This window comes from Ictidomys tridecemlineatus, chromosome X (genome assembly GCF_052094955.1).
Source record: "Ictidomys tridecemlineatus isolate mIctTri1 chromosome X, mIctTri1.hap1, whole genome shotgun sequence".
Taxonomy (NCBI): Eukaryota; Metazoa; Chordata; class Mammalia; order Rodentia; family Sciuridae; genus Ictidomys; species Ictidomys tridecemlineatus.
This window is the reverse complement of record NC_135493.1, coordinates 120256392-120284021: the sequence shown is the minus strand read 5'-3', so window position 1 is coordinate 120284021 and position 27630 is coordinate 120256392. Positions and strand designations below refer to the sequence as shown.

Below are 27630 nucleotides of genomic sequence, written 5' to 3'. Positions count from 1 at the left end.
AGACACTAGTGGAAGAGTTTTTCCTGGGCCTGTATCAAGGATGGAATGGCTGGGTCATAACATCTGCACATTTTCAGCTATGCTAGGTATTATCAAAATGCTCTCCTGAGAGGTAATAGCAATTGCTATTCCAATCAGCAGCATTGACAGCTTGTTTTCTCCTCATTCTTGTCAAAATTCCAACTATGTCATTTTTAAAAGTTATTCCTCTCATCCAAAGATCCCTGATAAACAACCATGATGAGTTTTCTGTGTACATATGGAGTGATACTGCAGTGGATGTCTCAACTTTGCCCAAAAGCAGTCCATTTCTGGAAACATTGTATCTTTCTCCTATAGAAAACAATCCTTCCACATAGTGGAGTTATTAATTACAACACCATGAAGGAGCATCTCCCTAGGTACAATGATTGATTCAGAGTCTGAGATCAGAACATGGCCAGTCAGAATTTCTTTTCAGGGGTCAATATGGGCAACAGGAAAGAATCCTATTCTTCTTTAAAGAACTTTGAGGGCTGAGGACCAAGTTATCTTTGTCTGCTGATGCTAAGGATGAAGTCAGGGAAAGGAAAGAGGAATCAAGATTATAGAAATCCTGCTCTTAGATTTATACTCCCAAAGAAATGAAAGCAGAGACTTCTACAGATATTTGTACTTTGACATCCATTTCAGTATTAGTCTCAACAGTCAAAAGGTGTAAATAAACCAGGTGTCTACTAATAGGTAAATGAATAAACAAGATGCCATACATAAAGTACTGGTACTCCATGTATGTATGTATATGTCTCTGTGTGTGTGTGTGTGTGTGCGCGTGCGCGTGTGTGTGTATAAAATCAAAATACAGTCTACTGTCACATATAACTAAAAAGAACAAATAGAAAAACATGCTATGACATGGATGGACCTTAAAAACAGAATGCTAAGTGAAATGTCAGACTAAAAATGACAAATATGGTTTCATTTGGATAAAATATCTAGAATAGGGAAATTCATAAAGACACAAAGTAGATCCAGAGTTACCAGAAATTGGTAGAAGGGGGAAATTGGAAATTATTGCTTAAGAGATACAGAATTTCTCCTTGGAATTATGAAAATATTTGGAAATGGTGGTGTGGTTCCACAATGTTTTCAATGAAATTAATGACACTGATTATACATTAAATGATTAAAATGGCATTTTATGTTACACATATAAATATTATAGCACAATAAAAATTAAGATGAAAAGATCATTGAGAATTAAAAAGAAAAGATTTGATAGGAAAATTATATATATATATATATATATATATATATATATACACACACACACACACACACACTGAAATTATCCAATATTCTAAGGCAAACAGGTCTCACTTTTTAAGCATTTATATTGACCTGGAATGAGGATGCTCCTTTCTGAGAGTCACTATACCTTTCTGGAAGAGCCAGAAATTCCTCCATTTTTAAATAAATGCAGCTAATAATTCTTATATTTATTTTGTCTACACTTGAGGAAAGAAATTGACCAGGATCCAATGGTGAAAAAGAAAGGACAGGAGAAGGAAGGAAAAGAGGAAAAGAACTCCTTCTTGAGTTTCCTCTTTGTTTCTTTCACACAAATGTAGCAACAGACACCATAAATATTGAAAGATTAAAATAATTGAGGAATTGCAACCTAGATATATATTTTATTCTTTAATAAATTAATGAGAATAATCATATTTTGAATCCAATAGTTTCTCTTTTATCAAAAATTAACATATGGTAAACCTACCTAATTCAACTGTAATCTCTCTATAATATACTTTAGAATGAAGCAAAAACAAAAATCTTAATTCTTTTTTTTTTTTTTTTTTGTACCAAGGATTGAACTCAGGGGCACTCTATCACTAGACATATCCACAGCCCTAGTTTTTATTTTATTTAGAGACAGGGTCTCACTAAGTTGCTTAGCACCTCACTTTTCCTGAGGCTGGTTTTGAACTTGCAATCCTCCTGCCTAGGCTGAGCCACTGAGATTACAGGTGTTCACCACCATACCTAGTCCTTAATCCATTTTCGAAGAAACATGCTGTAGGCTTAAAAAGTATTATTTATTGTAGAATTTCCTGAAAGACTTAAATATATGTGGTAGACAACAAAATTGCAAAAAGAAAATCCTAAGGTTACTAAACAGGGTTATTAAAGGTTATTAAAGTCATAGAAATGCAACAGTGTTCAGACACGCAAGAAAGGGAGAATAGATTTGTGTGCAGGGGTAGTGGGAAGAAACCTAATTGGCAGACAATAGTGACTGCAATAGGCAAAATCTGCTTATCATGTTAGATTGCTTTTATCAATGTTTCACAATGGTCAAATTCAAAAGGAAAGTAGGTTAAATGCAATAAAAATGGATTATTTATTCAACATGAAAAAGAATCCTGCAAAGAGAAGGTAGGAAAGGAATACTTCAACCTTAAAAATGAAAAAATATCATTTCCCCCATGTTTTATTTTTTTGGCTCTAAAATGGCCCCATGAGAATTGAAAAGAGGGGAGAAAAAAGAAAGCAGGGGATCTTCCTGAAAAATAGAGTTTCCAAAATTCACTTATGTTGCTCTTTATCATCTAGTTTTGTCCTTTCCCCCTCTAACTGCTTACCTGGATGCTTTTTCTTCCTTGTATTCATAAGCAACACATTAAGAAATATGCAGTTTCATACCAATAGTAGGGTAGGATGCCACGGGGAGGAGTTTGCATTTCAAATATTAACCCAAGGAACTACTTCTTGAAGTATGCAATATTTCCATCTTTGGGAATTCACCAATGACACATGGAGCCAGCTGTATCTAAGACTTTCCATAAGAAAGCAACATGAATCTAATACAATGTGTATAGTCCATATCTCATTATAACACAATAAAAAACTGAGCTGGTGTTTCCATGTCAGAGACCATGTGGATTTTCAGTATGTTTCACATTTGTGGTGGTTAAATTGAATGAATAATTCTATAGTTAGGGGGAAAATCTATTTGGCAGAAAGGAGGAATAAGGAGAGGAGAGAAGGAATAATTGACATGGAAAGTCATTTGATATTACTAGTTAAGCTCCAGAATTGGGGTTTTGAGGAAAATTCCAAATAAAATCTCAGACATTGGTTTGGAAAGTGTTTCTCTAATCTGTGTTCTACTTTTGTGGTGTTCCAATGAATGACATCCCAAAATTATAAATGCTTTCTTCAAACAGAATTTCCTGTGAATTGGCAACAATTGTAGTTTAATTGGATTGAAGAAAGTATGACTAATATTGAGAAGTATATATTTGCTCTGAAACTTTTGGAGGAAAATCTATTCTGTTTTAGTTAATAAAAAAGAACCACAGTTATAAATAATTCATCATATAAAGCTGTTCTGTGATACATTTGAGGTCTCATTTAAATACTGACATTTCCCTTGTACTATTAGGATATAATAATTAAAGGTGTTACAGGGAGGGAGATTCTCTATCCAACATACATTTTAAATCAAGGTAAAGGTTTTAATTTCCTTTGTACAGCTCCTGAACTTAATTTCCTACTCACTTCTGCATATTTTTTATTGCATTTGTTCAATGGCTCACTATTTTGAAGCAGAGATCTATAAAATTATTACATGCACATATCAATAACCATCATTTAGTAAACACTCTAGCTACTTTATAGGTTAGCTAATTTAATCCTCAAGACAATGTTTACATCTCCACTTCAGAAATGAGAAAACAAGCCTCTGAGATGTGGAATAACTGGACCCTAGCTGGATTCAGAGTCAGAAGTAACACCATAGTAGTCCTCACTGCATGCAGTTTTCCCTATGCTATGCTATCTATAAGTGAAAGAAGGTGGCAGTACAATTCAAAGGGGGACTGTGTTAAACTGCCAACTAAATGTCCACTGAGAATTAATAGATCAAATCATAGCAGAGAAAAGACTTCCTCTAAACTATTAGCTAAAAGAGTTTTAAAAATATATTAGAAATTCAAAATCATTAACATTAGTCAATTATCTACATTTAAATTATTGGAAACTTTTCTTTTAGATCTTAATTAAGTGCTTATTAGTTTTCTCATGAATATAGCGTCCATTATTGAATAATTTTTTTAAAATTCAAGGTGTAGGCAAATTTTAATTTCTTAATAAAATACTTATATTGATCTTAGAGGAATATATAAGAAGAAACTGAACACACTGTCCTCATCATCCTTATTCTACTTTCCTCTTTATTGCTGACAAGACTTGATAGTTTATCACAGGACAAAACTGAGAAAGCAAGAAGGAAAAGGAGTCAAGTTCAACCCGAGAATAATAATCTCCCTCTAGCCATCATTGTCCAGAAATCCCACTGAAGTCTGGCAGAGGGGGGCAGAGTGGCAAATATACTTTAACTCTGCTACTTAATGTGATTACACTGCACTGCCAACACATAAATAATGAATTATCCATCTCACTCCTATTCCTGGTGATTCATAGGAGTGAAAAGTGAAGATATACTTAGACCAGACCTAGGAGAAAAGGACTTGTATGCCAACTTAAGAATCTGAAAAGGGCATAGTTATTTGAATTGACCAGGAAAATATAAAAAAAATCATAAAAATAGACATTTTCTTATGTGCCTGAAACATTTACTATTACAGAATTAAAGGTAGTGTCTTTTTTTTCAGACACTGACACATATTTGAAACAAGGTTCTCAAATGCCATTGGGACTATACAATTCTAAGAAGGAAATTTTGTTGTGGTTCCATTATACATGCCCCCCCCCAACTGCCCAAAAGATAATTTTAACAATGCATAGAACTTACAGTAGACAAAATAAAATGAAATAATATTCAAACACTTTTTCTATATAGGTCCAAATCTATCCCTCCATATTTTTGCATGCATGATTGAGAATATCTTAATAGATATTAAGAATATAAAATAAGGTGATGCATATCATTGTACGAAATATAATATTAAAGTTATTAAGGTACATAACTTTTAAAATACTTGAAATCCTCCAAAATCCTACAAGTTTGTTAACAGTTTGGTATACATTTTTCTACATCTTTCTTTGATTCATTACAGCATGTACCTATATTTTAAAAACACCTTTTAAAAATAAGAGTCACAATTTGCTTCTACCATTTCCTGATAAATCATTAGTATTCTGATTAGTACATGATAGCACTATTTTACTTTAGTCATTACATAATGCTTCATAGTATAAAGATACAGTAATTTATTCAAAAATTTCCCATTTTATAGGCATCTTGGCTATTTCTCTTTTTTTAATATTTATTTTTTAGTTTTCGGCTGACACAACATCTTTCTTTGTATGTGGTGCTGAGGATCAAACCCGGGCCGCACGCATGCCAGGCGAGCGCGCTACCACTTGAGCCACATCCCCAGCCCCATCTTGGCTATTTCTAATAATTCACTTAAACATACAATGCTGTAATCTGCATCACTATATGTTTTATCTATTGGCATCTTTATTGCTGTAGAATCAAATCTCTAAATTAGAAGTACTAAGTAAAAATATATGTTCATTTCTAAATTAGATACTGCAAAAATTAATACCCTCTATATAAACACTTCTAAATGTGAATATTTATATTTAGCTTATGTAGATATAAATATTTACATTTAGAAGTATTTATAGATATGTACATATGCATGGCTTAATTTACAAACATATTTCCTTGCTTTATCAACTGAGAAGGTCTAGTAGTTACAGGCCAAATTTTAGTTTCTAATATCATTCTCCAACAAGTGGATACAGAGTGCTTTGGACAAATGGCTGAGTCTAGGCCTGAGGCAGAAAGTATACAGAATGAGCCTGGGACATCTTGTAGTACTACAAGAAGTGCTTTTAAAAATCCCAGTCATGGGACTATGTCAAAAGGACACAGAAGCCAACTCAAAGAGTTCCACATGGCCTAAGCTAAAACAACTTGATCAACAAAGCAGTTTTAGTTTATAACCCAAAGTATAAAATAAATATATCCATGAGCTCATGCTGATATGAATAAATAATTAGAAGAGTAGCAAATCTTCCATACAGAAGAGTTTCAAATAATTCCTAGAGATCTTCTATTCTTTGGGAGATGGAGAAAAATTCCTTACTTTTTTAGTGGAATCTGTGCATAGCAATTTCCTTCCAAAGAATATTGCATGGAAAGGAGCAAGAAAGAGTAACTTTACAATGGAGAACTTTGACAAAAAAAAAAAAAAAAACATACAGTCAGATGATCAAGTTCAACATCAGTAGTGAAGTCATATTGGTAGTAAGTATCACTGAGTACTACTGTGTTGGATGTTATTCCAGGAAATTGACATAGAAGGTCATCTAATCTTCATCAAAACTCTATGAGTTTGGTATTTTCCAATTAGTGTTCTGTTGTTCTTGCTAGAATTTATACCATTGCTTAATCTTTGTAATAATCCATGCCTTGTTATTTTGAAATATTTTTAATATAAATTCAAGAAGTAATTATAATAATAATGTTATGAAAAGATTTTCCATCTAAGAGATCAAAATGACAATTATTAAATGAAAGCGAAAAACAAATGTTCATTTGAGTAGGGAATGTTAATGCAACTGCATCAGCTTTTAAAAATAAACACTTGCTGGCTCTATTAACTAAAATTGCCTAGGAGTAATGAAATTTCAGTACAAATATATACCAATTCCCTAGATTTTGGACTCTAGTTCTATTCTCCCACTGCAAGGTTTCAGGTTTCCCTAAAGGGATGGTCAATTCAAGATCTAGTGAAGTGACAGGGAAGATAAAATATGAACCTGTGACACCATATAGGGTCACACATTAAGGAAGATTTCAAAGATAAATAGGGTCATTTCAAAAGGACACTTGAATCTGTTTTAAAAGGCTAATATTAGGTGAATCCATGGGCATCAAAAAGAATAACTTCAGTTGAATATTCCTGTTTTATAAATAATAATTGTAGAAAGGAAGAAAGATCAACAATTTGTCCAACATTACATAGCAAGTAAGAAGCAGAGTCAACATTAACACAAGTTTTCATGATTTAAATCAATGCTTTTACCACTCACCATGCTTTTGAAAATTTTTAGTATATTGTGGTTGTGCATAATAGTGGGTTCATTCTGACATATTCATAAATACATATAACATAATTTTTCCATTTCAATCCCTGGTATTATCCCTGGGTCCCCTTCCACTACTCTATTGGTCTTCTATTTATTTATTTATCTACTTATTTTTAATTGATACATTGTTATGTGTAAAATCAGAATTCTTTGTGATATATTTATACATGAACATTACATAATTTGGTCAACTTTATTCCCAGTTCTTCCCCTTCAACTCCCCTCCTCCCTCACCAGTGGTCCCCTACTTCCACTCTAATGTTCTCTTTTCTGTTTTGATAAGATCCCCCGTTTTTTATTCCTTTTTTTCTCTGTAACTTCTGCATAGTACTTTTTGAGTCTGGCTTATTTCACTCAGCTTGATGTTCTCCAGTTCCATTTATTTACCAGCAAATGAAATAGTTTCATTCTTTGTGGCTGAGTGGAATGCCTTGTGTATATATACCACATTTTTTTATCCATTTGTCTATTGACAGGTACCTGGGATGATTCCTTAACTTGGCTATTTGAATCATGCTGCTATAAACATTGGTGTGCATGTATCGTTATAGTATGTTGATTTAAGATCATTTGGATAAACACCAAGGAATGGGATAGCTTGGTCATATGGTGGTTCCATTCCTAATCTTTTGAGGAATCTCCATACTGCTTTCCAAAGTGGTTGTATTAATTTTCAGTCCCACCAACAATTTATAAGTGTACCTTTTCCCCCACATCCTCACCAGCAATTACTGTTATTTGTATTCTTGATGATACCTATTCTGACTGGAGTGAAATGAAATCTCAGTGTAGTTCTGATTTGCATCTCTTGATTGCTAAGGATGTTGAACATTTTTTAATGTTTGTTGGACATTTATTTCTTCTTTTGAAGTGTTCATTTAGTTTTTTTGCCCATTTATTGAGTGGGTTATTAGTTTTTCCAGTATTATGTTTTTGGGTTCTTTATATATCCTGGTTATAAATTCCCTGTCATAAGAGCAGCTGTCAAAGATTTTCCCCCTTCTGCAGGCTCTTTCTTCATGCTCTGGAAATGTTTCCTTTGCTATGCAGAAGCATTTTAATTTAATGTTATTCCATTTATTGATTCTTGGTTTTAATTCTTGAGCTTTAGGGGTCTTATTAAGGAAATCAGTGTACACATTCATGTATTGGAGTGTTGTCCCTACAGTTATTTTTCTAGAAGCTTCACTGTTTCTAGTCTAATTCCTGGGACATTGATTCACTTTGATTTTTGTGAAAATAAACAGTGTGAAAGGTAGGAGTCTAGTTTCATTCTTCTACATATGGCTATCCATTTTTCCCAGCATCATTTGTTAAGGGGGCTGTCTTTTCTCCAAATTATTCTTTTGGCACCTTTGTCAAGGATACAATGACTATATTTATGTTGACTTGTCTCCATGTCTTCTACTCTATTCCATTGATCTTCATATCTGTTTTTTTGTTCACTCTACGCTCTTTTGTGACTATACTCTGTAGTCTAAATAACATGGATTTTTTTAATCCTGTGAAATTTAATTCAGTTAAACAATCCAAAGCATTGTTTAACTAAAGATATAAATGCAGACAGGAGGAAAATAGAAAGAGGTAGCAGGGAAGAGGCAATATGGAAACACAAATTTGGCTTTCATTGAAAATAAATTTCTAGTAAGTAGCCCTGTCCAACAGTACAAAATTATTACTATAGCAGCATCTGGGTAAGATGATCCATTAGAGAAACCACTAAAGTCCCTCCTTACAACTAATATTGAATGTCACAAATGTTTTGTCTTTGTGGTGGCACTTACCTTTAGTATCACAGAAGTGGTCAATTATAGAGATTCCTAAAGAATCTTGTTGAGTTTTCCTTAAGTTCACCTTGGTACTCTTGTGGCTACTTTTAGCCCTGGAATTCAGTGCCTTCCTGCCTCATAACCTAGCCAGCAGGCTGCAATAACTCTTCTTACAGCTTTGCCTCCTACAGAGCCAAGGGCCCCCTTCTCGGTTCCACAAAGCCCAGCAAAGTCCAAGACACTAGAGTTTAATAAGACTTTACAGGCCATGTGAGGCTAAAATAAGAGAGTTCTAATGGAGGGGGAAATTTTAAATCTGGATAGGAAATAGTGTAGTTCCCATTGCTAACCATGTTAGAGATTGAACTCACGCCCTCCATCCTACTCTTCCTGGGAGGGCTTTCACCATTGCCTCCACTATACACAAACTTTCCTAGGACCTAGAAAAAGGAAAGAAAAGTTCAGAATTGATTACTAGCCTCAGTTTCCCCTCCTGGGAGGGTATATCTCTGGCCTATAAGGATTAAGTATTATGCAGAAGGCTTATAGCTATGAGTTCCCTTTGGCATAACCAAATGGGTTACTGTGGTCACTCCTTTCCTCCCAGAACTAAAATGCAATCATCCTCAAAGGAGAGTCAAGCATCCATCTCTAGCAACAAAATAAACCACAGAAACTTCAACAGTAGGGTGTCTTTTTCTTGCAAGGCTCAAATATCCTAGGACTAATTTCTGCAATTAAGGCCCAGGGTTAAAATTCCAGAGATTCCTTTCAACCAGATTCAGAAGGCTCAGTGAAAGGAAAGCTGTCCCAAGCATGTGATCCAGGATGAAAAGATCAGCCTTGATATGGGAAGAGGGTGAAGTAAGGGGAGGCACCTAAATGTGATACCCTTTGCCTCTCCAGAGCAAATACCACCAGACAGGTTACACCCCACCTCCCCCTACCCATTCTGTGATTCAATTAGACCCAAGAGTTTCACTTTATCCTGTGTCTCATCTTGAAAGCTAAGAAGTTTTAATGATGTACTGTGACCTCAGGGAGGTATAGAGTATAGACAGACAAAGTAGCCTCAGCTCTCACCTGAAAATATTCTCTGAACTTTTCCTAGATGACACAGGCTACTGTCCAGTTGTTTTCTGCTTGAGAAGGAGAGTCAGTGAGAAGAAAGTCTCCTTCTTTCATCTATTCTGCCTACTGGTAGCTGCAACCTTGGACCCCATCTAGGAACCAGTAGAGGAAGAAAGGCATTGTACTCTTGCTACTAGGACACCTTATGGACTGCATGAACCAGCCCTCCAATGCAAAGTTTCCAGATAACATCAGAGGAAGTAAGGAGAGTGAGTTTGAAGTAGGAAGTGCTCTGGCTCCCAAGCTTCATGTACCTTCTCTGGGCTCCATTTTGCCTGATGGTCCCAGCCTGGTCAGGTGGCTCTTCTGACTCAGCTTTCCTTATCCTGTATTCTGGAGGCTGACCACTCCCCTCCACCCTTCTGGTTGGGGATGTTATTGGTATTCATTCTTCCTAGCCTGAGGTACTCTACCCTCCCTCAAGGTTTCCCCATGCCTTTGTAACTACATCCTTTATCAAAGTCTCTCCAAATTATTCAGCAAGAATGTACCATCAGCTTCCTCCTGATACCTTGACTCATATAAGTGGTTAGAAAAGTTTTAATTTAACTCACACTGTTGTCAGATGGACTTATAATCTTTGGAATAGCTGCCTTCTTGAAGCAGGACTCCTTGTGCTTGGGAGAGCCTTCTGGGTTTCTTAGACAGCAGTTTCCATGACATCACATGGCCTTTCATCTGACATCACTGTTTCCAGGCCCCTCTTAGCATCTGTGCCCAGCTATGCACACAAGTGCCTAATGTTTAGGTTCCTTGCCTAGTGTGATGGACATTGAAACATATTACCCGAACCCCTCTTCAAGGAAGCATGTTTTGCCTCAGTGAAGCGTTATGATGGGTCATTTTGTACCAGAGGTCATCATGGGCATGCCCAAGGTTGATTCTGACCTTCACTGAAGCTCAAAACTTCTCCAATTGCCAATATGTTTTCTTGCTCTTCCTCTCTGAGGTATTGACTCCAAGGGCATCCCTATTAGATATGTGGAGAGGAAACTCCTTCTCATGGAGAAATCAGTTTGTGACACAGTTATAAGAACCCTGTTAAAACAACCCTGAGGGCTGGTGTTGTAGCTAAATGTTAGAGCACTTGCCTAACTTGTGTGAAGCCCTGGGTTCAATTCTCAGCACTGCACATAAATAAAATATAGGTTCATCGACAACTAAACAAAATATTTTAAAAAAATAACCCTAAGCAGATATTCCCACTACAAGCTCCACATCTGGCCCCTAGAAGCCATGTAACTTTAGAGGGAGGGTAGTTTCTTTTTAGGGAAGTCTCCTCCCTTCTTCAATAGGCCACCTGGGTTTCCTTAGATGATTCAGATGCCAGTCCTCAGGGATCCCCAGCTGCAAGAGACAGACCTTACATGTCTCAGCATAGGTTTCGTAGATAGCTTCTTCACTGGGAATGAGGTTAGAGGTAGGAGTCCCCTTGACATCACTCCTGGGAATAAGAAATGGAGAGACTCTCAGGGATATTCCTGAAAGGCAACCCCCCTCATAAACCTCTCTTTCCCTTGTCCACTTGACCCTTTTATCATCCAGATCAATAAGTCCTTGATTCAGGTTTTCTACGGTCTACTTAGAATCATTGTCCATTTGGTCTCTTGGAATATGGTGACCATTATCTTCATTCCTCAACTAAAACTCACCCTGGGAGGGCCCCATTTTAACATTTTACGTTACAGAAATGCTTAAGCATGATAAGAATATGTCTCAGAATAATTTCAGAAGTCTCCTCTGAGGAGGGAAATGGACGGCTCATGGAAAGGAATGGGATGGAGACACCTTACAGTCCCATTTGTCTTTTGAAGCTTTATTCCATGTACATGTATATTATACCTATCTGATTGAATGTTATGGAATTATACTTTTTGACCAGTTTTGATATACAGTTTTCTTATTGTCTATCCTCAGCATAGTCAATTATAGGAAGCCAAAAGTGAACTCTTTAGTGTTCCTCCCACCATTAGATTATAATAATTTCAAGTGGGCTAAGTTGTTACCTTTTCCTCTGAAGTAATTTTCCTACTTATAAACTTTATAGTAGAACAGAAACAGGATGGAATCTAAGAGAGAGAGTAACCTTCCCATTATCTTCCCACCCTACATTCAAATATTTTCCCCAAGACCTCAGTAAATAGCCCTCTTTCAAACCTCTACTAAAGTGCCCCTGTCTCCCTGAAGTTGTTTCTGGATTTCTTCTTGATACTTCTTACCCACTGAAGAGAGATTGACCATTTCATGTGTGGACATGTGTAGATAAATCTCTTTCTTTCATTAAATACTCAGTTTTTTGGAAAATGTCCATGCCTTCTTATCCCAAATAAAAACAGTGCCAGTATCAGAACAGAGGTACTTAATAGATGACTAGCAAATGATCAAATGACTTAATTGTGAAAATGGGCATTATTTCACAGAATAAATGAACTTAGCCAATACTTTATGTTGGGAACTCCTTATTCTGGTTCAGTACAATATCCTGTCTACATGTACAATGGGTTACAACTGTAAATCATTAGTTTATGCAGCCTCAATTACTCAACAGTCTGTATATGATAGATATCTTGGATACACAGTTCTAGCACACAGCAACAAGTTGTTTCTGAAAACATACCTCAACAAGGAAGGGTAGTCAGTAAAACCCTGGTGGCTACAGACGATAATTCTGTTATGCTTCACAGCCTCCAAATTTCAAGTCTCCAAGGAGAGCAAATAACACGAAAAAACTTTGTCAGGAAACTAACGGCCCCCAGGGCCAAAGTTCAGAAAACACTTATGCAGGTGAGGCTGTTTTCAAGAAGTTTCAACTATAAAAATTCTTCTTAGTCAGAGTTACCATGTATTAGTCCAAGACAGTTATTATATTTTCTTATTATAAGCATGCACTGTGTTCTGCATCTGGTGCATTTGCCAAATTGTAGATTTATTCCTATTTCTATACATCTGTTAAAAGAATGTGTGTTCCAGCTCATCAGGGAGTTACTTGAAGTCACAGGTTGCTAATTCCAAATGAATAGAAACAGTGATTAATCTGAGAGATATGGGCTCACTGCTATTTGTGTAACAGATGTCCATTATGATGAGTTACACATTTGTTCCATGTTTACACTAGAATACAAAAAAGAGGATTCAACTATTTTGTAGAAGAAAAAGAAAAGAAAGGGGGTGTGAGAAGTTAGGGAATTACAAAATACTTGAAAATGTTTATTCAGGTGCCAGGTTAGATGCGACAGAGATGTGTGGTATGTCTGGATGGCAGGTAAAGAGTTGAGGGGAAGTTGAGAGCTAGGGAAAAGAGGGAGAAGTGGGACCAAAGTTTCTGGCTCCATTTCAGGGTGTGGATATTAACTCAGTCCATCTCACTTGGCTGACAGAAGCACTAATGCCAAAACCGGCAATTTCATCAGCATCAGTTACACAGAAGATGGGATTTCAGAGGAAAGCACAAGAAAAGGGAGAATGATGTATGTGATTTTATTCAAATAATTAAAAACAAAGTTGGCAGTCTATCTTTCTGTCAAGAAGAATAAATATCAGATTGTGGAGTTGGAAGGAGAAGTGCAAGTGGCTTCCTAGTGCTCCATATTAGTTTTGGTCCAATACAAACTTTAGAGTCGACTCTTCACAAAAATATTCATTTCAAATTATCCTCCTATGTGTTTTTGCAGTTACTCTGTGAGCAGAGCAATACAGCAAGAGGACACCAGTCTAAGGTAAATGTGGAGAAGGGCACCTGGTTGAGTCACACTAAAGCTGTTCATTTGAGAGACACAAAAACAGAGTTTGTATAACTGAGCTGCTTCTTCATAGCTCTTGAAAAGAAGGGTTTCTAGAACATTCCTTTCTCTCATTATTTGCTTCCTATCCTCACAAGCCCAGGAATGTGCAGGGCCTGGCACATAGTGATAGATAGATAGATAGATAGATAGATAGATAGATAGATAGATAGATAGATAGATAGAAAAAAAGAAAGAATATAAATACACACAAAAATTGGAAAATGAATTAAATATATATGAGCTGCAGTTAATGAATGACATGTGCATAGGAATGAACTACATTAATCAATAGATTCTTTCTTATGTATGTGCCAGCTCTCTGGATTATAGCAGAAGCAGCTTCATAACTAAAAGTTCAAAAATCCCCTCTGAATGTCAAAATGAGGCTGTTATGTGTTCTAAATTACTTTTACAGAGTTTTCTTTTAGAGGAGAGGGGAAGAGAAAATATTTGCATGTGTAATTGATAAAAAATAATAATTAAACTAAATCTACTAATTGAATTTGCTTCCAAAGTACTTTAATCACCACTCCTCTGTATTCCAGTAACTACTTAATTTCCCTTCAATTACTTCTAAAACATTACATTTAAGATGCAAAATACTCCACTTTTACATCCAAACCTTTGTTTTATAATTTAAATGATACAACAGAAATGAGCAATCCTCTTTGCAATTATGGCATGCACAAGTTCAGTTAGGGAGCAAAATTATTCTTCAAAAAAGTTCTCAAGTTGATTGGACCTCTGAGAACCATGCAAGGTGACAACAATGTATCCTACCTTAAACAATGCACTGAGGAAAACACTGAAAAGTGAGCCAAATGATTAAGGAGGAATCCAGCTAACTAAAAATGATATCTGCTGTGCCAAGTTGGGAGTGTTGGTAGGTGGACGCTTTGAGCCAGCTAAAAGATTCTTTTAGGCATCCTAAATCTATTTGCCAAGAAATAATACTTTTATTTAATCTAATCCCAGCAAGAGACCCAAGTTTGATGATGTCAGAGAAAACTTCAATTTCGGGGGATTATGATATAGGGGTTAGCAAATATTTTCTATAAAGATCCAGATAGCAAATATATTAGACTTTTCATGCCACATGAGTTCTGTCATGACCACTCAACTCTGCCATTGTAGTGAAAGCAGTCATAGACGATATGTAAACAAATGAGTATAGCTTATTATAATAAAAATTTATTTATAAAAGAAGGTAGCAACTGAATTTGTCTTATAAGTCATAGTTTGCTGACTCTTGGAATAATATATAGATGGCTTTCCATAAGAGACTAAAGTCTAAGAAAAGATGCAGGTCTCAAAATCAAATAGAAAATTACAGTGTTTTTAAATACCCTGTATTTTTAAATGTACTTAGCAATACCTCCACTTCTTCTATGAATCTTATAATATTAGTCTTCCAATAGAATTTTCCTTAAATAAGTTGGGCATGGTAGTGCATGCCTGTAATTCCTATAGCTTGGGAGGCTGAGGTAGGAGATTGCAAGTTTGAGGCCAGCATCAGCAAATTTGGGAAGCCCTAAGCATCTTAGTGAGATCCTGTCTCCAAATAAAAAATAAAAAACAGGCTGAGGTTGTGGCTCAGTGATTAAGTGTTCCTGGGTTCAATCCCTAGTATGAAATTTTTTTCCTTAAATGCATATTTTTGTGCACTTCTTTTTTTAAAAATATCTGTATAAGTTTCAACATAGTAAAAAGGGCATTCTAAGTATTCCAGGGATTAAAATTTTAATATAAGAATTAGGGCTTGCATCATGTTGGAATATCAGATGACATAGGGCCAAGAAAGTCATTAACAATGATCAGGGAAACAGTGAATATCTCAGCCTGGCATACCAGTGTGAGTGGTTATCAAAAAGAGCACTATAAAAAACTGCTCTAATCTTCAAGCATCTCTGAAAACTTGTCACCAACTCTTTCAATCTGTACTGGAAGAAGAGCCTGTTCTCAAGCCCTTCCGGAAAATCCATCACAAGTCTCCAGCCCAACATCTAGCTGTAGCCACACCTGAGCAAAAGATCTTCTACTCATTTTTCACTTGAAAAAAAATAGTCTGCTATTTTATACACCTTCTTACAGCTATTTTTAAATAGAAATATTAAAAATTTATTGAGTTATCCTCCCCCCCCAAAAAATAATCTGCATTACTCAGGATCGTACAGGAAAGGGAATTATAGATACATAGGTCCTACCTCTCTTCTTCAATATACATCTTAGAAGGAGATGAGAGTAAAGCCTACTTGACTACAGATAACTTACCACACTTCACTCCTTTGTCAACACAACATCTATACATACTCCTTTACTTCTTTTTAACTTCCAAATAAAAAGTATAATACTGTTTTTCACGCATCCAAAACTCAGTTGTTTTTTTCCCCAAAGTGGAGCCACAAAATTGTTTTGTTACCCATGCTGGTTGATGTTTATTTGCCCCTAGCTCAGTGTCAATAGTTCTTTACTATACTACAATTTAAATATTAAAATGTAGTTTTTATTTACCTTTTATATTATATAACAGGCAAAGGGAAGGGAAAATATTAATATGAGCAGATATATCCATATGCAAACAGAGAATAAAATATGCCTATTACAATCCACATTTCTACATTAGATGACATGGCCACTGTTAGTATTTACTACTTTCTTCTTCTACTGTTCATGAAGATCACAGACACCCAGAGCACTCAGGTGGAGTACTGAATACTATGCTGTGATTTGCTACCTGTGATTTGCTACCTTCTGGTCATCATCAATTCACCTCTTCTGTGCTATAAACCAGGCGAGGTCTCTCTAACTGAAAGGCCCCCAGAAGAGCCCAAGGACTCTCTTGCTCGAATTATCCACTTTTGGGCATCTTTCGGGTTTAAGAGAGATAAACAGCTTAGATTTTGTAATGACAAAGAGAGTCCACCCATACTGTTCTCTTATCTTTGTATTTCTCAACTTGGCCCCCACACTTTTTTTGAGAGAGAGGAAAGAGAGAGAGAGAGAATTTTTAATATTTATTTTTTAGTTTTTGGCAGACACAACATCTTTATTTGTATGTAGTGCTGAGGATCGAACCCAGGACGCACACATGTCAGGCGAGCGTGCTACCGCTTGAGCCACATCCCCAGCCCTTGGCCCCCCCCCACAGTTTAACCTTTAAATCTGGTTCCTGGTTCCTGGCTCCCTTAACAGAAATAAAATCTAACTAGCTTTCAACTATTAACTAATCATTATCATACCCTCCCTCCCTCCCCCTCCCTCAAATCTGATAGATTTTACATTTAAATTACACTCAAAAGGCATGCATTAACTTTCTTTGATCTAAGCTGGGAAACAGAGTTGATTACAGACTAGAGTTCATGGATTTAGATTCTGCATGAACACATTTTTCTTTGCATGGAGGAAAAGTCTCTTTCAGGATTTCAAAGTCTAAACCCCTCCTAGTTAGCCAGTTCTATGTGTGCTTGTTGTCAACAGAAAGGATGATATGTGTGATGGTTCAGTGCAATCCTTCCCCCATTCCGCAGAAGCTAATAGAGAAAAACTCCTCCCTTAATGATAGACTTTTAATGAGCAAGGGATAATGACATTTTCTTTATTTAAGGAAAGGAAAATATAGCCAAAATGTTAATATCATTTGGATAATCTTAGTCAATAAAAGCCTCCCAACACAACTAGTGAAATATCAGATTAGAATACCAGTTTCTAAATCCTCCTCTTGCCCTACATGAAGATATGTGAACACACACACACACACACACACACAACACTCACACACACACACCCCTTTTCTTAACCTCAATGCCATAAAGATCTGGGGACACCTGGCAACAAGATCTTTGTAAAGGCAGAGTAAAGCACCAGCATTTTTGTTTTCATAAAGACTTTCTAGAGGTCAATTTCCTAAACTCTATTAATGATAAGAAGCATCAATGACACCTATTAAAAATACAGTGCCTTAAGAGTTTCCTGGGGAAATTACAACTCAGTAGAAAGGAGGGAGTTATGATCTTTCCTAGGGAAACTTTGGAAAGAATACAGATTTCTAGGTCCTTACCTCAGATCCACTGAATCTGAATCTCTAGGCATGGGCTCAGTAAACTGATTAGTAAACATTTTTTTTAGAATATTGTAAAAAAAAATTAAAAATCAGTCAGCTTGAAAGTCTGCACCCAGAGAAACAGCCAAGATTTCAAAACTGATTGCCAGATTTTAAGACTAAGATCCATAAGCAAGGATTCTCAGAGCTAGAGTCAAACTCAAGGGGAGGTTATTGATCTGCATTTCTGTGTAGGCACAGAACCACCATAAAGTGAAGATGGAGGAAATACATTTAAAAACAAATGGTTACCTTCCTTTAAAAAAAAAAAAAAGTCTTCTCTACCCTTCTCCAAGCTGCCTGTCATCCTATTTGAATATTTGAGCAGTTAACTAGGGCTTTAAATACTTCCCTTCAATTGATTAGCAAATTATTTCCTTCCCCTCAAGACATCACTTTCAATTATTTTTTAAAAAGGATATATGCCATTTTTCTCTTGACATTTTATTTTGACAACATTTCAAATTTCAGAAAAATTTACAAGAATAGCAAAACAAATTCCCATATGCCTAAACCCACCATATTCTAATATTTTGCCTCATTTGCTTTGTAGGCTCTCTCTCTGTCCCCCTCTTTCTGTCCTACTTGAGAGAAAGCTGAGGCTGACCTCACAGCCCTCTTTCCCAAAAAACTTTGGCATGCATCTCTTATAAATAGGACATTATCCTATTACCCTACTTAACCACAACATCACTATCACACAAAGAAATTTAATATTGATAAAATAACATTAAGTAATGTTATTTTAAATATTTAATGTTATTTAAATGTTAAATGTTTAAATGTTACTTAAGATAACATTATTTAATACACAGTTCATATTCATTGTCCATACTCACCCAAATCATGTCCTCTATAGCTGCTTTTTTAAATCTCTGAGGATCCAATAGTTACCTATCACATTTAGGCACCAAGGCAAGCAATCTTGGAGGCCATTTTACTAGTCTTCCTGTCACAAATGAGCTCATTTCTACCTGGAAATATTCTTTGCTATGAAATCTACTTTGTCTGATATTAATACAATCACTCTAGCTTTACGTTGATTAGTGTTTTTGTTTTCATCCATTTACTTTTAACCTAATCCATCTTTATAGCTAAAGTTAATTAATCATAGACAGATGTAGTTGAACCTTACATTTATATCCAATCTGACAATCTGCTGCTTTTTCAGACTGTTCTTTCATTGTCTGATATCAGTGTCTTGAAAAACACTGCTTTATATATTTTATGCATTTTTTTGGTCATTTCTGGTAAGAACATAAATTCAATCCATGTTACTGCACATTAGTCTGAAGTGCAAGTCCCCATTTTTGTTCTAGTTTTGTTTCAAACAATAAATAAATGAAATCTCTGGCTGTAGACTCTTCACTCTGCAACATTTTTAAAATCTACTTTGTTATCCCCTGTTATTTTAAAAGAAGATAACAAACACATTTTAGAATATCCATCTGTTAGAATTTTTGTTAGGTGGTTCTTTCCTTAATTAGTCAGAATAGTAAGGTTTTCCTGTAATACTTTATGCAAAAATCAATGCCGATCATGAACAATACCATATAAATAGAAGGTCAACTACAAATAAATCATAGATTAGTTTCAAGGACCAAAACACTTCAGACAATTATCAAAGAATCAAGTTACTATGAAAGCTCAATATTCAGAATCCCCAAATTGACATCCTAGCTCCCTCAAGATTTTTGGTGCCTATTTTGAACACAGACTGAATTCAGTATAAACAGCTTCAAACTGAAGAGGTGGGAAGTAAGGAAACGCCAATATTTGTGGTTCTTTGCTTCTCAGCTTTCTTCCCTCAAGCCTCCTTGGGTCACTGATGCCAAAGTCAATCTCCTTCCTTCATTTTTTTAGCCCAAGATCATATCCTGCTTTGAGTCTATCTTTGGCATGACTTCCCACATGCTGAGTCTCTTATCCACCACTCATTGTGAGCTGGTTTGCTTGCAAAGAATCCATCATTCCTCTAGTATAAGCATGCTTGTTAATGTAAATAAAACAAAACGAAATCCTTGACAGGACAAAATAATTGTAACTGATGCTATCATGTGACAATATTCACTTAATGAAGTTTAAAAAAAAAACCTCAGGGGCTGGGGCTGTAGCTCAGTGGTAGAACATTTGTCTTGCATGTGTGAGATACTCGGTTTGATCCTCAGCACCATATATAAATAAATGAATTTAAAAAATTGTCATGACAAAGATAATGATTAAAAAATGACAAATACTGATCTTACTTATTGTAAGCAAGTTTGAGTACACCCACACATATGCATAAAAAATTTATGGGACATATCTGGATGGGTTTCAACTGGTATAAGCTAAATATCTGAAGGACCTGGATTCTAATTTTGCTCTGTCCCTTCCTGTTATTTCCATGCAATGTTATTTAACATTTATAAATTCAGTTTTCTCATTGGTAAAAGGTAGACAAGCTAGGCACAGTGGTGCACACCTGTAATCCCCAGCAGAGGCTGAGGCAAGAGGCAAGTCAACCTCTTAAAGTCAGCCTCAGTGGCTTACTGAGGCCCTAAGCAGCTCAGTGAGGCCCTGTCTCTATGTAAAATATAAAAAAGGCTGGGGATATGGTTTAGTGGTTAAGCACCCCTGGGTCAATCCCCAGTACCAAGAAAAGGTAGATAAATGTAATTTTGTTAACAAAATTATACAAACTTGGGAAAAAGGTGAAATGAGTATGAAATGATCTTTCAAAGTCTAAACAGGATGCCAGTTGGTTTATCTAGTTATTTAAATATCTACAGAATGTACCTGTGTTTGACCTTCTATGATATGTCTGATTAGAATTCACATACTTTGGAGCAAATCTAATTCATAGATTTCTATCGAATAGAAGAGAGAATCCCACATTCTGGAATTTTATTGCTCTGAACGATATTAACCAGTTTTAACTGTGTCCTCAAAATCTTATCCCAAAATATATTTTTCTTAACAGGTGGCCACGCCTGTAATTCCAGTGGCTTGGGAAGCTGAAACAGGAGTATCATGAGTTCAAAGCTAGCCTCAGCATTGCGAGACATTAAGCAACTCAATGAGACCCTGTCTCTAAATAAAATATAAAATAGGGCTGGGATGTGGCTCAGTGGCCGAGCGACCCTGGGTTCAACCCTTGGTACCCCCCCTCAAATTTTCTTTTCTCAAAATGCTTCTGGAATTAGTTCAACCTCTAATGTTTCCCATCATTAATGAGTTGAATAAATGTTTGACATGAGTTTATTCTGATTTTGTATGATATTTGTGTTTTTAACTGTTTAAAATTATACTTCAATAGTATTTATTCCATGGGGTATTTATGAAAATTAAATAATTAAAATAATGTAATTAATAAGACCCTGGAATGTATTAAACAGTAAATGTTCACTATTGTTATTACCTGTTATTAAATGCAGCTTGATCCACAGAAGTAAAAAAATATAATATACTCCAAACTTCGATTATAAATATCCATGAAGTTAAGACAAAAGAAAAGATAAAGGAAATACACATTTAATACCAAGCTCCAACTTAATTTCCTTTAAGACTTTTAACTTCTTTAGTGTCTAGCCTAAAGCATCAGCCATTGAATTGGTAGCCATCTTCGTGGATGATGCTAGGTATTCTAATTATTGGTATCTGTAATCATATCGCAAAATAAGTATTATTATTTCCCCACATTACAATAATAAATAATATAATTCTAAAAATAAGATTAAAGTGAAAATTAATATTTTCCTCTTAATCCTATTTGATATACCTATCTGCTATCTTTCATTTTCTTTTCTTGAATTTTGACAGATTATTTTCTATTTTTTCCAAAAAAAAAATGTAATAGCCATGTCTTTCATATCTTCCATGGTGTGATTTCAATAACAACTGAAAGCAGTAGTGGTTTCTCTCTAAAAATTTGCCCCCTAAAAAGATACTAAACAGTAATAAAAGGAGAAGCATGACCAATTTCTCCAATTTCATTATGATTCTAGATGCTGCTTATGCTCAAATAACTTTGTCAGTTTATAAATCCTCAAAAAGAACTCAGTCAATCTTAGGTTTTTTTGGGTTTGTTTGTTTTATGGAAACTGGCATAGAAGTTAAATCAACTTGGGCTCAGAGGAACCAATTGAATTGAATCAATTGGATAACTGAATAAATGTTGAACCAGCACTTCAGAAGCAACTCCTTTCCATACTGGTTTCTAAGAAGAATGAAAAAACATGTACAGAAAGAAACACAAGTACTGGAACTCAAAATTTCCACATACATGAGAACTAAATGGAACTGGGATTTATTCTGTTCTGTACACAAAACCACAGACAGGCTGGGCCATCAAATGCTTTTTAAATACCTTCAAGCATTGAAACACAATGCAGGAACCTACTGCACTCATTTTAAAAAGCAAACAAATGAATATGGGAACTTACATCAAGATTAAACATTCAGCTGTTGTTTGGTCCCAGTGAGCTGAAGGAGAGTGAGTTTAATTTAAAATAAAGTGAAGACATAATACATGTGGCACTGAAGTGTTCTTTGTATTTGCAAGGCTTACTTATGCTTCTAGACAAGTTCAGACATATATACATTACACACACACACACACACACACACACACACACACACACACACACTTACAAAGTGGTTCGTCGGTATCCGTGGAGAGATTGGTTCCAGAACCCCATGGATGTCAAAATCTGCAGATGCTCAAATCCATTATATAAAGTGATGTCATATTTGCATATAACCTATGCATATCTTCCCATATATTTTAAATCATCTCTACATTACTTATAATACCTAATGCAATGTAAATGCTATGTAAATATTGCACTGCATTGTTTAGGGAATAATGACAAAAAAGTCTGTACATGTTTAGTACAGATGCTATATTTTTTCAACATTTTTTTTATCCACAATTGGTCAAATTTACAGATTCAGAACCCACAGAAATGAAAGAGACTATACAAGTACATTATCTACATATGTGTGTATATATACACATACATATTTTCTAACTGAAAAAGATTATTGTTTTCATGTTGAGTCTTTGAACTAAGAGAACAGCACGGAGCAAGTAGAGAAATCAGAGTGTAGGTGGTCCTTATTACTCTTGATTCTTGACACTCGAAGTGTGGTACCTGAATCAGAAGCATCACCTGAGACCTTCTTAGAAATGCACAGTCCCAAGCTCCACCCTACACTTCTTGAACCAGATTTTAGATTTTAGCCAGATTTCCCTGTGATTTGTATGCCCAAATTATGGTTTGAGAAATGCTGCCCTAGATCTGTGCTGTTCATCACCAAGGCTACTAGCTGTATGTGTCTGTTCAGTCATTTGAAAGAAGGTTACTAGCCGGGTGTAGTGGTGTCTACCTGTAATCTCAGTGACTCAGGAGGCTGAGGCAAGAGGATCACAAGTCCAAAGTCAGCCTCAGTAACTTAGCAAGGTCCTAAGCAATTTAGTGAGAACCTTTTTCAAAATTTAAAAAAATTAAAAAAAAATAAATGAAAAGGGCTGGGAATGTGGCTCACTGGTTAAGCACCCCTGGGTTCAATCTGAAAAAAGGAAGGAAGGGAGGGAGGGAGGGAGGAGAAGGGAGGGGAGGGAGGAGAAGGGAGGGGAGGAAGGAGAAGGGAGGAGAAGGGAGGAGAAAGGAAAGAAAAGAAAGACTGAGAGGCTTTATTTTAAAATCTTAAATTTAAGAACTAATAACTCAGTTACTGGAATGTTTTTAAGTGTGTTTGGAACAACTTAGGTACATGAATGTAAACACAAATCAAGTATTTCTGGTGAAAACAGCATTTAAATTGAGATGTTGTTGTATACATTCAACAATGTACATGTTCAGTACAGATGCAATTCTTTTCAAAACTTAACTTGTAAGGGTAAAGTACACACCAGGTTTCAAAGACTTGGCATAAAAAATATTTACATAAAATGTCACTAATAATGTATGATGATTATAGGTTAAATGATAAAATGTCATGTATGTTGGGTTAAATTTGAAAATTCATGAGCTTCTCTTTTTACTTTTTCAAATGACTATTAGAAAATTATAATTCATACTCCATTTAAATAGATGGGACAGTGTTGCTTTTCATCCATGGTTTTCAAAGTACAAAGTTACTGCTGCTTGGGTCCCTTCCCAGAGATTCTGAAGAAGTTGATCGAAAGAGAACTTGAGCATTAGGACTTTTAAAATCTCCCTGGTGAGCTGCTAAAAGTTGATAATGCTATCTTAGGTTAGTGTAGATTTATTAATTCCAACTGATAATTAACAGCCTCATGAGGACTTTAGATCCTTTGGGGGCTCCCATCATTACGTAACTAAAATGTGGAATTGAAATAGTAGCTTTCTTAATTAAACAATGTAAAAGCATCATCCCCTCTGCTGTTACCTGGGCTGGAATTTGGTTGATACTATTTTCCCTCAACTTCAGGCACAATCAAATACATCCATCCACTTGAAAATCAATATCCACAACTAAACAATATTTTCAGCAATTCATTTACATATCTGATCAAATGGACCTCAAACTTCTGTGTTCTACAATAAACTCCTTGATAGTTTATTTAAAAGCAGATTGCTGGACCCTAGCAAGTGACAGTAAGCTCTATGATAGGGTGATCAACCATCCTGGTTTGCTCTGGATTGTCTCAGTGTCAGTTTTAAAAAGCACAGAAAGTCTGGCAAATTGGGACAGATGGTCACCCTATTCCAGGGAAATGTCCTTCTAAGAGGCAGTCCAAGTGACACTTGAAGCACAGTTTGAGAACCATACCCTGAAACACAGGCCTTCAAATACTTTTTGTGATGTTCTTCCTGGATTAACCAACTTCCCTCCCCACCCCAGGCCCCAGCAAAAAAAATAAAAATAAAAAAAGACAACCACTGAAATTAAAGAAAATAATCTGATAAGCAAATAGCTGATTAGGGACATTATTCTGATCTAGTTTAATATGTCGGATAGTTTTTTAATATAGTTTTAAAAACAAAGAGTTTTCCCTAGTAGCCATGATAGAAACCAATTCATTGTCATAAATTTAGCAGATCCAGAGGCCAAGGAGGAAAAGTAAATGTGTGGTATGAAATCATGCCAACCTTGAGCTTGAATCATGGTTTAAATTGGCTATTTGCTAGCTGTGTGACCTTGGTGGAAATCTGTGACCTCTCTGTGCCTCAGTATTTTCATTTGTAAAAGATGAATAATTTATGGTTAAACTGAAGATTAGCCATGAGAATGAAAAATAATGCATTGCACCAAATAAATTCCAGCTGAGGGAAATTCTACAACATACTGGACCAGTATTATTCAAAACTGCTAAGGTCATACACAACAAAGAAAGGCTTAGAAAACTGTCACAGCCAAGGGGAGCCTAAAGAGACATAATGATCAAATGTAATGTGGCCTACCAGATAGTTTTTTATCTTTTTCTGTTCCAAGATCCTAAGACCATCCAAAACAACATAGCTGGTAGTTAATATTAATATAGCACAAATGGTTATTTTAAAAAATATTTTAGCTGTAGATGAACACAATACCTTTATTTTATTATTTTTTTTTATTTTTATGTGGTGCCAAGGATTGAACCTAGTGCCTCACACCACTGAGCCACAACCCCAGCCCCCAAAATGGTTATTCCTTATGACAAATGTAGTATACTAAATATAAATTGCTAATAATAGGGCAAAATAGGTTTGGGGTATATGGGAATTCTGTATTTGCAACTGTTCTGTAAGTCTAATAAAACTATTCTGAAATTAAAAGTTGAGGGTTTTTTTTTCCCCCCACCACTGGGGATTAAACCCAAGGCCTCTTTATGTTAAGCAAATGCTCTATCACTGAACCACATCCCCATCCACAAAAGATTTTTACAAAAATCAAATTCCTTGCAGAGTTGTGCCAAGCTAAAAATACATAGTTTATGGTAGTCATTCCTACCATTGCGAGCTCTACATTAGAGATAACATGAATAAGAACATCATTTTGATTCAACATTTGCAGCAGCAACTGGGAGCTCAGAAGCCTTGGAGATTAGAGTTGAGAGGAGAGGATGAAAGGGAAGAGAGGAAGGCATGAAGACTGCCCACACCTGTTACTTGTCTCACATGACTGCTGGTTTCCTTCCTGGCATTATTCAGATTCTGTGATTAATTTTTCATTCAGTGTTTCTATTCTAAGCCTAACCTTCCCACCTCTTGCCCTAGAGTACAAGTTCTTTGGAGGTGAGGCCTTGTCTGTCCTTGACATTTCAGTGTTTACCATACCGGGCACAGCACCAGATATCACACAGAAACTTTCTTAATTTATTGGCTGAACAAGTGATACTACTGACTTTCAAAGATGGAGGGAAAATGCTCTGCTGGAAGTAGAGCTAGAATCTTTTTTTATTCATGTTTTCTCATCCTAGCAACTCTGCAGTTCCCCTCCCTTTCAAGAAATAACAGCAAACAAGCAAATAAACATTAACACCACCCCATGACCAAGTCACATCCCCAAGGGGGGAAAAAGACCTCAACATTTTCCTCCAGATCTATTGTGTCATGTGGTAGTTTGTATTTGACAATACAGGACACAGCTTCAGTCTAACATTCTCCCAACTGAGCTATTTCAGCCAGTAGGACATAACTTAAGTAGAAATACCTTGCATCATATCACAGCTCATGTATCCTATTTAAGTCTCACCAAAAAACAGAAGAAAGAAAAGGAAATTAAGTAGCAACAGTATTTACACAGGTAGTTACTGGAAAACTGTATTAATCTGCTGAGGCTACTATAACAAAAGACTGGGTGGTTTAAAAAACAGAAATCATTTTCTCACAGTTCTGAAGGCTGGGAAGTCCAAGATCAAGGTGTAGGCAGGGTTGATTCCTGGTAAGCCTCTCTCCTCAGTTCACTGTGTTCTTCCATGACCATGACTTTTTCTTTGTGCATGCAGAGAGAGAGTGTGCGCCATGAGCTCTGATGTTCTGTCTCTTGTAAGGACACCAGCTCTATCTGATTAGGGCCTCACTCTTAATGACCTCATTTAACCTTAATTACCTACTTAAAGGCCCTATCTCAAAATTACAGTCACATTAAGGGTAAAGCCTTCAACATATGAATTGGGGGAGGGATGTAATTCAGCTCTTTTTAGGAAGGTGCTCTGTCAAGGGGCTGGATGAACAGAGAGGAACTAACCATTAAATCAGGGACCAGCAAACTCTGATCTTTGGGCCAAATTTGAGCATTTCTCTCATTTTGTAAATAAACTTTGATTGGAGCACAGTCACATCCACTTATTTGCATATTGTCTGTGGCTGCTTTCCTGCTACCATGGCAGAATTGAGTAACTTTCACAGACCATGGCCCACAAAGCCCAGAAGATTTACACTCTGGCCCTTCATAGAAAAAAATGTGCCACTTCCTGGTTAGACCAATTATGACTATTTTATTCACAAGATCAAACCATAAAGTCAGTATTCTTGTCACTTCAATGATGAAGCAGTAGAATCTCTGTGAGGCAAAGTGACATCCTTATTCACACAGCTGGCAGCAGAGAGGTCAGAGCAGCAGCTTGATGACTCAAAAGGATTCCCTTCTTGAGCCCCCTCATGGCAAAGCTGAGGACTTTTCTCCTAGGCCTTAGATCCATGTGTGTAGATATGGCTGCCAGGAGGTAGGCCCTCTGGTCTGTACAATGGCTTTCCACAATTCTCTCACTCTAGAGGGTCAAGGACTATTGCCACTCAGGCCAGAA

At 36.0% G+C, this 27630-nt stretch overlaps 1 protein-coding gene across 1 annotated transcript in view; it reads right to left on the bottom strand.

Annotated features, from left to right (window-relative positions):
* Mid1 (midline 1) overlaps positions 1 to 26868 on the bottom strand; it is a 586678-nt gene extending 559810 nt beyond the window's left edge. Inside the window, exon 1 of the mRNA XM_078035129.1 lies at positions 26713 to 26868. The gene's annotated coding sequence lies outside the window, so the exon portion shown is untranslated. The remainder of the gene's footprint in view (positions 1 to 26712) is intronic.
* Between the last annotated feature and the right edge of the window lie 762 nt (positions 26869 to 27630).